This window comes from Mesocricetus auratus, unplaced genomic scaffold, assembly GCF_017639785.1.
Source record: "Mesocricetus auratus isolate SY011 unplaced genomic scaffold, BCM_Maur_2.0 contig_8590_pilon_obj, whole genome shotgun sequence".
Lineage (NCBI taxonomy): Eukaryota > Metazoa > Chordata > Mammalia > Rodentia > Cricetidae > Mesocricetus > Mesocricetus auratus.
Window position 1 is genome coordinate 26,399 of NW_024430547.1, and position 9,586 is coordinate 35,984.

The 9,586-nt window shown below is 40.1% G+C and overlaps 1 pseudogene; it reads left to right on the forward strand.

The window, feature by feature from the left end:
• The first annotated feature begins 1,813 nt into the window (after window positions 1-1,813).
• Window positions 1,814-6,649, forward strand: LOC101822913 (annotated as a pseudogene).
• The last annotated feature ends 2,937 nt before the right edge of the window (window positions 6,650-9,586 follow it).

Sequence of the window (9,586 nt, forward strand, 5' to 3'; positions counted from 1 at the left end):
TCCTTTTGAATTGTCAGTCCATCAAGAACATCAGTGAAAGCAGTATCGGTCTGTGAAGCTGACTCTCCAAGAGATCTTAGACAACATATCATAGAAGCAGAAAGATCAAGAAAGGCTTTTCTTAAGAAGCTATGGCGATGTCGGAATCCTGCTAAAGTCATCACCTTTTATGTACCAAGGTTGGTTTGAAATTTCAGCTCATTAAAATTACAGATACAATAGCATGCATAGACACACATAATGTGTGTGTGTGGTTGTGTATTGTGTATGTAGATAGTGAGGGAAGAGAGAAGAGAGAACCAAATATAACAGGGAAGAAGAAGAAGAGAAAGACATGTTTATTTATGCATTGTCTGTGGCTACCTTCACACAACAACAAAGTTCGATATTTGTGACAGAAACCATTAAGATGCAAGTACTAAAATACCATCTTTCACTTTATCAAAGCATATATATTAGTCTCTGGTCTACTTACACTCATACCTACTTCTGTGGGAAGTCTCCATCCACTAGTGTGCGTCCTCTAACCAGATTTTTCACTTTTAAAATGATTTTGACTGTCTTCATCTTTTGCATTTGCTCATAAATTGTATAATAAGCACTCCAAACTGTCACGGAGATATCTGGTGGTATTTTGTTAAGTATGTATTGAATCTATTGATTAAATTGCTGTAAGAATAAAGCTAATAGGTAAAAGTGGAAACCATAAGAAAAACACACATGGAAGACCCCAGGAATGAAAAATAGTTACGATCTCCTGGGTAAATGGGGCAGGGGTGTGTGTAGAAGAGAGAGGATGGGAGATAGGAACATGAGAGATCAAGAAGACCGAGTTGGGAGAGGGACAGAGGGGGAGAGCAATGAAAGAGATTTTTTGATAGAGGGAGCCATTGTGGAGTTAGGGAGAAACCTGGTGCTAGAGAATTTCTCAGGAATACACAAAGATGACCCCTGCTAAGACTCCTAGCAATAGCTGACAGGGTGTCTAAACAGGCCTTCCCCTTTAATCAGAGTAGTTGCTACCCCAATTGCTATCATAGAACCTATATCCAGTAATTGATGGAAGCAGATACAGTGACCCACAGCCAAGCACTAGGCTGAGCTCCTGGATTCCAGTTGGAGAGAAGGAGAAGGGATCATATGACCAAGGCAGGTCAAGATTATGATGAGGAAAACCACAGAGACAGCTGACCAGAGCTAGTGGGAGCTCATGGACTCTGAACTGGCAACTAAGGATCCTACATGGGATCGAACTAAGCCCTCTGAATGCAGGTGACAGTTATGTGGCTTGATCTGTTGGGGGGACTGGCAGTGGCACCAGGACCTAACCCAGTGACATGAACTGGCTTTTGGGGGCCCACTCCTTATGGTGGGATACCTTGCTCAGCCTTGACACAGGGGGGGTCTTGGTCCTGCCTCAACTTGATGTACCAGACTTTGTTGACTCCCCAAGGAAGATCTTACCCCCTCTGAGGAGTGGATGGGGGGAGGGAGAGGAAGAAGGGGGCCTGAAAAGGGGACAGAGGGGGAACTGGGGTTGGTATGTAAAATGAAAAATAAATCCATTTAAATAAAAAAGAATAAAGTTGAAGGCAAAATGAAAATCCAAGGAAACTGGAGATGCCAGAAACATGGACCATCTGCTGAAACTGCTACAAGTAGGGAGCACAGACAGCTCTTCAGGAAGGCTGCATTGGCTGTAATTGGAAAATCCACAAGGGCAGGCACTTTCCAGCCCTTTGAGGTGACATCACAATGCCATGTGACCTTGTTGATGGACATGAAGATGCAGGACTTAGAGTGTACACCAGTGGGTTTCCTTGTTGCTGTGGGCACATTCTTTCTTGACATTCTCCTGGTCCTCTGGTTTAGAATGAGACTGTTTACTATATACCAGTGTATGTTGGGAGTCTCCACTTTTGACTTTGTATGGGGAGTGGCAGCTAAGAAGTTAGTCTGAGTCGCAAAAGATATTTGTGGATGTTGGCTGTTGAGCAAGCTAAAACTGCAGAGATTAAAGGGGTGGGTTACTGTACCTTCAGCTGTACACAGGATTTCTGTGTTAAGTAGAATTATGACCATGCTATTCAGAATAATTTTAGGAAATGTATCTGGGTGCAAAGTTGATATGGTTTGGGTTTTTAATGGCTAAACAAGACTGACAACTTTACTGGATTAAGGAAATTCTACAAAATTACTAAGTCATACTTCTTAATGTGTCTGAGAGGGCATTGCAGATAAGTACCAAGACAGGGAGTCCAAGAAAGATTGTGGGTAGTCTCATGTAAGAAAATGGGAAGAAGGGAAAAGCTAGCACAGGCACCCAATCTTCATGTCCTGCCCTCCACTAGAGGAGCCTCTGTGCTGCACAATGTGCTCCTGTCGTGATGATTAACTGCACAAACCAGAAGCCGTAGGTTTTGTATTTGTGACTTTGTCCCTCAGTTTCTCTCCTCTTGGGACCTGGTATTAGTGCCCCAGGTGTGAGCTGTCCTTTTCTCTATTCAGTATCTGCATGTGCCTCTCCATCAAAAAACTACTTTAATACAAAAGCTTTAACTAGCAAATGAACTCTACTTAAGATAGTTTTAGAGAGACAGGAATTAGAGTATATCATCCACTCTACAACATACTCTTTTTTATTTAAATTACCTTGTTTTACATGTCAATCCCAGCTCCCTCTACCTCCCCTCATCCCCTGTCACCCAAGCACCCCCATCCCATCCACCTTCTGCTCCCCAGGGAGGGTGAGGCATGAAGCTTTTTATGGGGGATCTTCAAAATCTGTCATATCATTTGGAGTAGGGCCTAGACCCTCCCACATGTGTCTAGGCTAAGAGAGTATCCCTTTTTTTGTGGAGTGGGCTCCCAAATCTATTCATATACTAGAGATAAATACTGATCGGCTACCAGAAGCCCCATAGAGTGACCCAGACCTCCAAACTGACATTTATGTTCAGGAGATCTGGATCCAGTCATATGCTCTTTTCCCAGTTATCAGTCTGGGGTCCATGAGCTCCCCCTTGTTCAGGTCAGCTGTCTCTGTGGGTTTCTCCAACCTAGTCTTGACCCCTTTGCTCATCATGCCTCCCTCTCTGCAACTGGATTCTAGGAGTTCATCTCAGTGTTTAGCTGTGAGTGTCTGCTTCTGCTTCCATCAGCTACTGGATGAAGGCTCTAGGATGGCATAAAATGTAGTCATCAATCTCAATATCAACACAACATACTCTTAATACTTCTATATTGTTATTTTCATATCCCCCTTATAATATTACCTAGGCCTTACTCTAACTTACTATTTCATTTCTGTACAGATGAACAAGTGTAGCTCCAGCCCAAATCCTAAACTCATACAGTGAAATAAAATGTTTCTAGATGCTAACCAAAGCTATCTTGAATTCTTATAACAAAAATGTTCAACAATTTGGGCATAGACATCATCCCAAAATATACAGACTTACCTATAAAATTAATTACAATGAATCAGACCTCTCTTTATAATTAAATTATTAGTGTGTGCATGTATTCATTTATTTATTTTAATTTATTTTAATTTTACACTCTATTATCTAATCCAAATTACCTAGAAGGTGTAAAGAGAAGCCTTCCAGCCAGCCTGGTTCCAGAGCCGCATCAGTCCCAAATGAACACACTAGAGGCTATATTAATTATGAAGCTGTTGGCCTTGCTTGTTTCTTACTGGCTAGCTCTGACTTAAGTAATTACCCCATAATTGTTAATCTAAGTATTTCTCTTACCAGAGAACTTTCCGGGCTTCCTACCCCATGGCATTACATCTTGACTTTCTGTGTTTCTCCTTCCCAGAATCCTCCTGGACTCCTAGTCCCACCTATCTAGATTCCTATTGGCCAGCAGTGCTTTATTGACACAGGACTTCCCCAACAAGAAGGAATCTGATATATTCTTTCGCTCATTGAGGAAATGGCAATGCCACAATGTAGACCAATGAGATGCTTAGTGTGTAAAAGTACTTGCTGCCAAACCTTAATGACCTAAATTCAATCCCCAGGAAACAAGATTTGAGGAGAGAAGCAAATCCTTCACCTCTGGTTTCCACAAGGATTCATACATGTGCACATGCACACACACAATTTATAAATGTGAGTTTTAAACTTATATCCTTTCAAAAAATAAAAGAATACACTGTGATAAACAAAATATACAAAATCTAAGCCTTGAAAAATACAGAAAGCACACTTGTATTTAAGCACTTCTTCCCTGGGTCCTATCTAGATCACCAGACCGAGTCATCCTAACAAATATACTAGAAAAGTCCACAATTCCCTTGTGACCCTAATACATGCTATTCATTCTCCATGAATGAGGAAACCATCTCAATCATGGGAGTATCAAGATCACCTCTTTGTTTTTCTCAATACTTTTCACATAAGAAAAAATTATGGTTCATAGAGCAGTAGTGTTTGGTGCATGTAGTACCCTGAATTGAGAAGTTTGTCTCATAGAATATATGTATGTGACATAGAATAACATTGATCATTTCCATGTGATTTGAGGTTCTGAATTATACATAAGAAGAACAACTCAGACTATTGAGTCAACAAACTGTGGGTTTGAATCCGCAGTCCGGAATGCTCCAGCTCTTTGTAAGTGATTTAATTCATACAGTCATATAATATCCTTTTATTTATAGATGAATTTATTTAGAAATGCTAACAACAATATCTACATAACACATGATCTTGTGGAGAAGGGACCACATTAAGATGCTCAAATATGGTTTATGTTCTCAGGGACACTGCTGGAAGATTTGTGAACATGGATCCAACCGTCTCGTCCCACAACACAGCATCTATGCCAAAAAATGAAACTGACCAGACTGGGAATCAAGATTGCAGTCCAATCCTGGCCCTGAACTTCCTGGCCATCATTATTGCCCTGGTAGGACTGGTAGGAAACACCATCGTACTCTGGCTCCTGGGATTCCACATACACAAAAAAGTCATCTCCATCTACATCTTCAACCTGGCTAATGCAGACTCCTTCTTCCTCTGCTGCCACTTTATTGACTCACTCCTATGGGTCATTTATTTCTATGGCTTCTATGCCCACAAAGTAAGCAAATCAATCTTAGGCAATGCAGCGATCATTCCCTATATCGCAGGCCTGAGCATACTCAGTGCTATTAGCACAGAGCGCTGCCTGTCTGTGTTGTGGCCCATATGGTATCACTGCCACCGCCCAGAAAACATGTCTGCTGTCATATGTGCCCTAATCTGGGCCCTGTCTTTTCTGATGGGCATCCTTGAGTGGTGCTTCTCAGGATTCCTGAGTGAGGATCATCAACATTTGTGGAAAAATGTAAATTTTATTGTAACTGCATTTCTGATCTTTCTATTTATGCTTCTCTTCGGGAACAGTGTGGCGCTACTGGTCAGGATCCTCTGTGGTTCCAGACAGAACCCACTGACCAGGCTGTATGTTACCATCTAACTCGCAGTGATCATCTTCCTCATCTGTGGCCAACCTCTTGGGTTTTACCTGTTCCTGTTATACTGGCTTGAAGTTCATTTGCATCATCCCTTGTATCATCTTTACCGAATTACCTCTGTCCTGTCCTGTGTGAACTGCTGTGGCAACCCCATCATTTACTTCTTTGTAGGCTCCTTTAGGCAAAATAGACATCATCGGTCCCTCAAAAGGGTTCTTCAGAGGGCTTTGGAAGACTCGCCCAAAGAGGATGAATGTACAACCGCAATCTTCAGAAAACCATTGAGATGTCAGAAAGTAGAGAATGGTGAATAGTCCCTAGTCAGACATGTGTTGAGACTCAACACCACACAGACTTAACTCTTCTCTCAGAAATGCCCCAGGAACTGTAATGCTTTCAAATGATTTTTAAAATCCAATTTTCTTATAGTCAGAAATAAGAATTTCTCCAACTTTCTTGTCACTGCCAATGAGTTTCTAAAGTATCCTCTGTATATTTCTCACTGAACATGTTTCTTGCTTGCAATTTTGTGAATGGGAAAGTTCTTATTCAAATTGTAAATCTGAAACTGAGAACATAAAAGTATGCAATTTTTTTCTCTGGGCCATTTCCCAGAGAATTTTATTCTCTGTGATTCTCCAAGTCCTGGAGAAGCAAGCTTGGTACTGAAAACATCCACATCTAAGGATCACTGATATCTCCAGTCAGGACATTGGACATCAACATCCCTCAAGACTTGCTCTGTCTGTGTAAGAATTATGCAGGAAGTCAGACTTCTTAGAAGAAAATATTCTTTCTTATGTTTTGGACTAATATCAAGGCCTTCGTCCTTGAGAATGTTAAACAGAAATTTACTTCTCAATCATATTAGAAAAATATGATCAATCCATTGAATGCTGGAAAAAGAAAAAAAGTAGAATGTGAAAGTTGGAATGGACAGATGGAGCAATGGTCTGGAGTCTGTTTTAGAATAAGATATTAAGATTTGACTAAGCCATTGACATGAACTGAAGGCATCATAAGCTAAATAGAACCAAATGGTTCTATGTGTGCACTGTGAATTTAATCACCTTGAGCACATTCTCCTCTCACCACTGGTTGGCTGTCTGACTAATGTAATGCTCTTTCTCTTTTTAAACACTTTTTTATTATATATTTAAATTAGAAACAAGCTTGCTTCCCATGGCAGTCCCAGCTCCCTCTCCCTCTCCTCCACGCCTGCTTCTCCCCACCAGTTTCTCCAGCCCCCCCACCCAACTCCACTCTGTTCCCCTGGGAGGGTAAGGCCCTCCATGGGGGATCTCTAGAGTTTGCCATTTTGTTCTGGGGAGGGCAGAGTCAGAAATAAGTCTAGTGTCCCCCAAGTGTCCAGATTTAGAGAGCATCCCTCATTGTGGAATGGGCACCCAAAGTGCTTTTTTGTGCCAGGGATATATACTGATCTACTACCCAAGGCCCCATAGATTACCTGAGTCTCCTCACTGACACCCACATTCAGGGGGTCTGGATCAGTCCCATACTGGCCCCGCAGCCATCAGTTTGGGGTTCATGATCTCCCTGTAATGCTCTTTCTTTAAAATACTATGTTTTATACTAAGCACTGATACTGTCAATACGGCAATGCTGATTATTAAAATGATGAAATTTTGTTACTGTTCTTTAGGAGCATAATAAAGACTGAAGAAAAAATTGTGTGTGTTGTGTGTGTGTGTGTGTGTGTATGTTGATGATGACCAGAAAATTAGCTTCTGAACTGACAACTTCACAATTTACCTTGCTCACTTCTGTGAGCCATATTATTTTTAATATATTTTAAATTGAAATTCAATTATCAAAGAAGCATTAAGTAACTTAGAGACATATGAAGGTGGGATAAAAAACAATTCATAGTGATATTATTAACAAAGCCAAGCACCTTAGAGAATGGTAATCAGTATGTGAGTACCATCACTGATTCCATTTCAAGTGTTTTGTTGTCATGCAGAGTACCTCTTAAGATGAATTCTAAGACAGGAGCACAGAGAACAGTATCTATCATGAACTTGCAGTATTAAAAAAATGACTGGCATAAATTTTGCAAAACTGATTGTCGAAATTGTAAGCTCTGCAAGCCCAGAGAGGTCACCCAGCAGATAACTGAATAGCAAAATTCTGTTTTTTTAACCTCTTCCCAAGGACAAACTGAATGACAATGTTCCAAACAACAGGCAGATGGAACAAGAGGGAAAAGGTGAGAAATACTGGAATGACCTCTTTTCTCCAGCCAAGTCTCTCTGTGAACACTAGGTCCAAAAATGGGAACTGAAGAGATAGCATTTCTTAATTAAAATGAACACATTATTCTTAATATATTAGCACTCTCGTTATCAATGATAGTTTAAGAGCTTGTCATCAGTTATCAAAAATCTCGTCACCATTTGAACGTAACCTTGTCCCTCTTTTGAAATTTGTTGCCTACAGCACCTCATATTTACCATATAATGTTGTTACACTTAAGACAAAACAATGCATAGCCATTTCTGATATTCCGATGAGTACAAATGACCAAAAAAATGCAGGTCTGAGCCTTTAACACACTTATTCATTTTATTTCTGTAGCTTATTTGTTCATTTTAAAATGTAAATTGGGAAAATACATGACAAAATTTATAGTATATGGTCCATTTCAGTTGTGGACATGTTGATTTTATTATAATTTCATTCCTTACTTATGGATGTGGATAGTGTTAGGATAAAGCTGGAGAGGGATCCTGGGTGGGGAACTATGGTGGATTCCATGGCAGGTGAGAGTGACCAAGGCAGAGGGATAAACACCAGGCAGACAGAGCTTAAGTGAGAAGTTTTATTAGAAAGGGATGGAGGGGAAGGAAAGAGAAAAGAGGTAGAGAGACACAGAGACAGAGAGAGTGAGAGGGAGAGGGAGAGGGCAGAAGAGAAGATGGAGACAAGAAAACTCCTGTCTGCCCCCCAGGGAGCAACGGTAAATGAGAGCAGGAAGACAGTTGGAAAATGGTAGAAAAAGAAGAGAGCAGAGAGAGAAAAGATCTGGAAAAAAAGCATAGGTGGGGTCCTTTGCCAGGTGACAGGCCAGCCAGCATAATGCCTGAATCCTTACATCCCCTTTTATTATTTAAAAGGCAAAGAGTTAAGTGTGGCAGGTTAGGGAATTAAGGTGTTGAGTCATCAAGACTGCTTCCAGCTGACCTAGCAGGTGTTGACCATATTTGGAGGATGTGAGAAAGCTGGGGTGCTGCCATATCCTGGGGTAGCTGGTTGTTTCATCACAGTCCAGGCTGTATAGAACTCTCTGGTGCCTCTTAAACCTGTTTGGGTGGGACCAATTTGGCTCCCTGGAACTTACAAGAATCCTTTAAGTTTAGGAAACATAAGTTTTAGAAACATTAGCAGTAAATAGAGTATTTACATGAGCCTATCACACAATGGAGTATATGATACATACACATAGTCATATACATATGAGTATATATATATGTATGTATATACATATGGACTAAAGGATATATATTATATGATTATATATACATATATTATATATATGAGTATATATTTCATATAGCCCAGATGTGATATGTATATGATTATATATTATACTCAATGGAGCATTATTCAACCCTTGATATCCCACAATTATGATAAGTAGTGTTTTCACTTTTCATTAGATTCTAAGAAACTTTTAATTTTTCCTTGATTTTTTCTATGATTTGTTGACACTTTGAAGTTGTATTTTCAATCTCAGTGTGTTTATGTATTTTTGTACACATTCTATATAGTTTTCTTATTGTTGATTTTTAGCTTTGTTCCATTATGACATGATACTACACAAGAAATTATTTCAGTTTGGGGCTTGTTAAGACTTAGTTTGTCATTTAAACTGTTTGAAGAATAATTCATGGGCCTGGGCTTCTGAGAAGATACTCATTCTATAGAAGTCAGAAGGCATATTCCACAGAAGTATGTTAAGCCAATTTGCTCTATAGTGTAGTTTAATGCTGAGGTTCCTTTGTGACCTTTTTGTCTTGATGATCTACCTATTTGTTGGTGAGAATGGGCTACTGAAATCCTATTATTACATCTGGTCCAGTAACACCCCTTCAT